This window comes from Heterocephalus glaber, unplaced genomic scaffold, assembly GCF_053883595.1.
Source record: "Heterocephalus glaber isolate CG9 unplaced genomic scaffold, H.glaber_assembly_v1.0 deba00000621, whole genome shotgun sequence".
Classification (NCBI taxonomy): domain Eukaryota; kingdom Metazoa; phylum Chordata; class Mammalia; order Rodentia; family Bathyergidae; genus Heterocephalus; species Heterocephalus glaber.
This window is the reverse complement of record NW_028258153.1, coordinates 18889570-18895539: the sequence shown is the minus strand read 5'-3', so window position 1 is coordinate 18895539 and position 5970 is coordinate 18889570. Positions and strand designations below refer to the sequence as shown.

The 5970-nt window shown below is 45.7% G+C and overlaps 1 long non-coding RNA gene across 1 annotated transcript; it reads left to right on the top strand.

Moving 5' to 3' along the window:
* The first annotated feature begins 289 nt into the window (after positions 1 to 289).
* Positions 290 to 5151, top strand: LOC110350469 (uncharacterized). Its single transcript, XR_002397062.2, has 3 exons — positions 290 to 424; positions 816 to 925; positions 4269 to 5151. It is a non-coding gene; the product is annotated as an uncharacterized LOC110350469 (long non-coding RNA).
* The last annotated feature ends 819 nt before the right edge of the window (positions 5152 to 5970 follow it).

Below are 5970 nucleotides of genomic sequence, written 5' to 3'. Positions count from 1 at the left end.
TCTACAAACTGTGAGCTAAATAAACCCTTTCCCCTTTAAGTTTGGGTGTCGGATATTTTGTCTCAGCAATGAGAGAAAAGTGACTAAAGACATGGTGATATGATGTCTTTAACTCTTTCAATAGACACCGTAAGTAGAGAATTTTAAACAAGGTATCTGTGCCAAGGCCTGAATGTCTGTGTCCCTCACGATCCATATGCTGAAACTTGAGAAGGTATTAGAAGGTGGGGCCTTTTGGAGGGATGAGGTCAGGAGCTCTGCTCTCACCACTGGGACTGGTGCCCTTAGAAAAGAGCCCCAGAGAGACGCCTTCCACTTGGCCATGTGAGGACCCAGCAAGTAGGCACCATCCGTGAGCAGCAAGTCCTCTCTACACACCATGTCTGCTGGAGCCTTGAGCTCAGGCTTCCCAGCCTCCAGAACTGTGAGCAACAAATCCTGCTTGCAAATTAGCCAATGCAGCATGTTTCGTTATAGCATCCCTAGATGACTAATAAAACAGTCTGTGTTTTGGAAAAATCACTAACTTGTACTCCATGTAAGTCATGAGTCCCACCCCTTCCCAAAGATCAGAAGCCATTTATTGTGTCATATCTGCCGCTAAGACTCTGTTCCAGTTTGTGTTCCTGCTAAGCAAGGTTCCTAACCTTTCCTACCCCAGCCTTCCCACTTAAGCCCCTCTTCCCTGAATTGTGTGACTCTCTTGGCAAAGAGAAAGAAAATAAAGAGAGGTGCATGTAAGTCCATTTGGTGGCCCTCCCCTCTGTGGCATTACTCTTTGACCTGGATGTCAAGGTCTCTCTATTCTTTTCTAGTTTGGATTCTCTTGGAAACAGAACCTGAATTAAGGACTTGGGAGTGGTCCTGAGGAGAAGTAAGGGAAGAGGAGGAAATGAGACACAGAAGAGAGAAAAACAGTGAGGTGGTAAGTGAGACATTCAGTGTGTAGTGGGGCTCAGCCCTACTAGAGAACTCTACTGAGTACATCTCAGAACTGTCCCCAGGACAGCCAAGGAAGCGAGGGTGCATATCCACCAATCCCTTACCCTCACAGGCAGGAATTTCCCTGAGGACTTCAATTCCAAACACCTCTGGTCTGCCCTGTGCTCTGGTTGATAGAATCTCAGACAGAGAACCAGAGATGTGGGCATTTGTGGCAGGAGCTGTCAGCATGCACAAGAGCTGCCTTTGCAGGTGCAGGTGAACTCTGATGTGGGACATGGGAACAAGGACCCTGATGTCCTCAATCCCACCTGCTCCACCAGAGGTTGTTTAAAAGACTGCGGCGGATGGCCAGGGATTTAGCTCAGTGGTTCTGCCACCTGCCTTGCAAACCCAAGGTCCAGAATTCGATCCCCGGTACAAAAAAAAAAAGGCTGTGGCAGAGATGACATTATGTGTTCACCATACAATACCTATCTCAGTCACTCTTCTCATCACTGGGACAAAACACCTGACACCTACAACTAAAAAGAGGTTTACTTTGACTCATGTTTCAGTCCATAGTTGATAGATGGCTACAGAGCAGGACAGCATGGCAGAGGGGCATGGTGGAGGAAGCTGCTCACCTCATAGAATACAGGAAGCAGGGAGCTAAAGGAAGAAGAGAAGCCGGGAAAGGGGATCCACCCTTCCAGATCACACCACGGTGACCGCCTCTTCCAACCAGACCCATCTCCTGACAGCAAGTCAGCTATAATGCCCTGTAATCTAATCACCTTCAAATGCATGAGGAAGATCCAGGTCCATTTTAGATCAAACCATAATGACATCTTCTTGGGCACAGAAGACTCACGTCACAGGCTCCCTGTCAGTTTAGCTAGGGAAAGCATGCCACCAGACTAAGTCCTTCCCAGTAGAGGGGCCGGGGACTTAGCTCAGTGGTTCTGCTGCCTGCCTCGAAAGTGGAAGGTCCTGAGTTCAATCCCTGGTACCAAAAACAAAAATTCCCAGTAGAATACGTATAAAAGTAATCAAACTCTCTTCCAGGCCTGATCCCATGTAATTCTCTAGTTCTCTTTCCCTTCAGTACCCAACTAGAAGGCCATGTGTTTAAGATTACAGGGATATAAAACATATGGGTCTTTGTCCCTGAGTCACTGCAAGGAGAAGGCCACCAACCAAAGCCACTCAGATCACACTATGACCTGAGTGAGAATGAAACATTTGAAGAGAATCTCTAATATTTGGAGACTTATTTGTTATTGCAATGGAGCCTAGCCTATCCTGACTAATACAAGCCTCATTTTGACTCTGTTGAACATCTCTGCATGTTTGGCAATGTGTTTCTTTGCCTATTCATAACTTTAAAAAATAGTTTAATGCAACTTTAGGGTCAAAACAGTATGCTCAAGTTTCAAGGAACAAGTGCAGTTTGCAATGAGTCCATGATGTCCAGCTGGTATAATAGTTATGATAGCATCTCTCAAGGCCCTTGACCATTTTAAGACATTAGTCTTGGCAGTAGGTTTCAAACACCCACCCCCACTTAACAGATGTAGAGAAACTCTACCAATTACTGCTAAACTGCCTTGCATGGAGCTGCCCTCGGGTCAAAGGATGACATCCTGGCGGGGCATTTGCAATGATTATGTAATTAATAACATCATGATGTATAATTGTGTGTAACGGTTTTTATGGATACAGACCTTGCCTTCCTAGGCTATTCTTCAGAGTAAGGTAGTTGCTGGTTCTACCTGTGTGACCTTCAAGAAATTCTTCTAGCAACATTGTAAGTTTTATTCTGTGTCATTAAGCCCTTTCTTTGAAACTCATGGGTCCTAGAAATTTTCAAACTAAGCTTTGTGGCTCTGCAGTCCCTCTCAGTCTTTCAAGACATCAGTTTACACAAACACTTGATCATGAGTCACAAAGCAATGGTCACTGGCTCCTCCCAAAGTCAACACTTAGATTTATTGACTGAGAGGAACACAACTGACCGAAACTTCACCCAGCTCAATATTTGCCCAGAGACAATAAATCTCAGCACTGGCCCAAACTGAAAGTCGATGCATATGTATTGTTACATACTTTCTTCTGGCAAGAGGAATCAATTGGGTATGGATTTTGAAATAATTTCATTTTGATCAGAGTGTGGGGCTAGCTTGACAGTGGCAGGAGAAAATAAAGGGTGGAAATCATGATAGAACAGTTGTTCCTGTAATCCCATAGTTAAATGTGGTGCTGGGTGCAGCACTTCAAAAAGAAAAGAGACCCAGTCATCTATCAGGCATCCAGAAGGGCTGTTTTTATGGGAGATGATGTCATCATAATGGCACAGTGTGTTAAGTCCTCTGTGAATCCCCACAGGGTATTTGTCCTGCATGAGAATCAATTACAAAAAAGATAAATGGTGCATTAGAAGTGTCTTTTGGCATATATTTCACTTCTGATATATGTTGTTCTGCTGAGCAACAAACGTTTTAGATAAACCTCAAGGTCATGTTTGGACCAGAGAGATGTTTTTCATTAGCCAGGGAGTGACCATCCTGATAACAGCAACAGCAGTTTGTGGAGAATCGTAAGATGCCTTGCGAAGCCAGTGCAGCCTCCCTGGGCCACCAGGATCAGGCTGGACACCAGGTGCTTACAGAAGCCACGTTACCACCATGCCCAGTGAGGCAGTGTCTTTGCGGGTCATTCCCAAGGACTGCCCTTCTGAATCCACAGGGCGGTTACTTCTGTGATCTGTACTTAGACTTCAAGGGTGGATCCTGGAGAACACATTTCTCTGGCTGGAGATTTTGTCAGTCACAAATCTAATAACCAGCTAAGCTGTGATTTTTCCCCCTCCTGAGCCTATGGTCTGCACTATCAGTTGATTTTCTCTCTTGGCCAAACCCCTTGTTTCTTCCTGAGTACACTTCGTGATTCCACATGTGTGAGGGGACAGGGCATTCGCAGCTCCTGTGTCCACCTCCTTGTCGTTTGGTCCTCAGACCCATGGCACTGGGATGTCAGTATGGCCTGTCACCATGCTCAGGGGTGCTCTCTGCCAGCCTGAGCATGAGGTGGTGACGCTGTCCTCCTGTCATCCAGTACAGTGCCTCCCACGGGCTCTGTCTCAGGGCATGGTCATCAGGTCCCAGAGTTTTCTTTGCACTCCACTTTACTCCTGACTGGAGCATCTTCAGAGCACCCTCCTGCCTTCCCTGTAAAACGTTGTCCTCTAGATATCCATAAAAAGAAATTCAAATCTTCTCTAAGAGTCTTGCTTTAAGAAGCTTCCCCCAGCCCCTAATCTGGGTGTCTTCTCTGTTCTTCCACAGTGCACTGTAAATCCAGAGCTCACAATGTGACCACCTGATTATTTGTCATCTCTCTAGCCTTAAAAAGCAAGTGCTAAGACAGACAATTTCCAGTTTGTTCTCAATCTTACCACCAATTGTAAATATGCAGCCTACACACCAACGCTGTGGAGAGTAAAGGAAAATAATCTTTGAATATCAAATGTCTTTGCCCACATTGTTCTACCCTGGCCTGTTATGTTTGGATTAAGAACTTCAGCGATGAAGTATGAATAACAGAGACTCAGCAAAAAGTAAGGAGCACATCAGGGGCCCTGAATCTCAGGCCTGCTCTCTGTGTCTGGAGTGTGCGGGGTGTGAGTGAATCACACCAGCTGTGAAGATCTCAGCTCGGGGCTAATGGAGACTGCTTTCCTGCTTATGAAGTCCCCTCGTGTGCATGGAGGGTGTGGCCAGGTCAAGGAGAGAACAGTGAGGTCAGCAGGAGGGCGAGCCCCCCACACCACACGCATAGCAGCTGTCTACCCTGGCCACTGTCCCCACTGGCTGTGCTGAAGTTCACCTCTCTGTAAAGCTGCCTCACCACAGCTCTTGTCACACTGTGCTACAACCACTTGATGTCCCTGGGCCTTGGCCCATGGGTAACCAGGCGATGCTCTAAAGCTATAGCTGAGCCAGGAGAGGTGGCAGCATCTGCTGGCCCAGTACTTGGAAGTCTGAGGCAGGAGAATCACTTTAGTCCAGGATTTCAAGACCAGCCTAGGCAACATAGCAAAACGCAGTCCAAAAACACAGAAAAACTAAAGCTGGTTTTGAATAGTTTTATTGGAGTGTAACACTCAGGCTGCACACGTGTAAGGTGTACAATTTGATACATACACCCGGAAGACCATCTGCACAAGCAAGACAGTAAACATGTTCATCACCTCAGTGCCTCTTTCTCAAGCCCAAGTCTTCCCAGCCTCCGCACTTCTCAGGTAGCCACCCACCCCCTTTCTGTTACTATAGATCAACTTCGACTTTTAGAGCATCACCTAAGTTGGATTTCAAAGTGTACACTCAATTTGAATGGCCTCTCTCACTCGCCCTATTTTGATCTTTATTCATGCTGTTGCATGTATTAATAGTTTACATAAGACTAAGATTCTTAGAAATCTACCGTGCAAGTTTGAAGGCATACTAAAAATTGGAAAAGATTAGATCTGCAAATACATTGTAAGGTCAACTGTCTAAATTTGTTCTAGAATTAGCAATCCTGTTATTAGCAGGAAACACACAAATAAGGAAAGACTCAGAACAGCAAAGGGGCAAACAATTAATGGAGATAAACAACTAAGAGAACAGAGAGAAGAGCTGGAAACAGCTTCCAAATTCCGTCTATTGTTCCGTCCTCTGACCCATGTTCCCCCAACAGCCACTGCCACCAATTCAGCCTGATCCTTCACTGAAAGTATCCAAAGACCTCACCTCCACCATAAATCAAACATCTTGCTTTTTTCCCCATCTTAATTTAAGCAAGGAACAGAAAGAAGTTACGTTCCACTCAAAACATCTCATTGGAAACCCCACTGCTGCTGTGTTCAGAATCTTAAATTCACTGTGACTTGAGACAAATCTTTCCTTCTCAAATTCCAAAACTAGGTTCAAGAGCCTGGCCCCAGCCGGCTTTTCCTGTCATGTTGCTGAGACCTCAAGCCAACTAGGAAATCATACCCACGGGTTG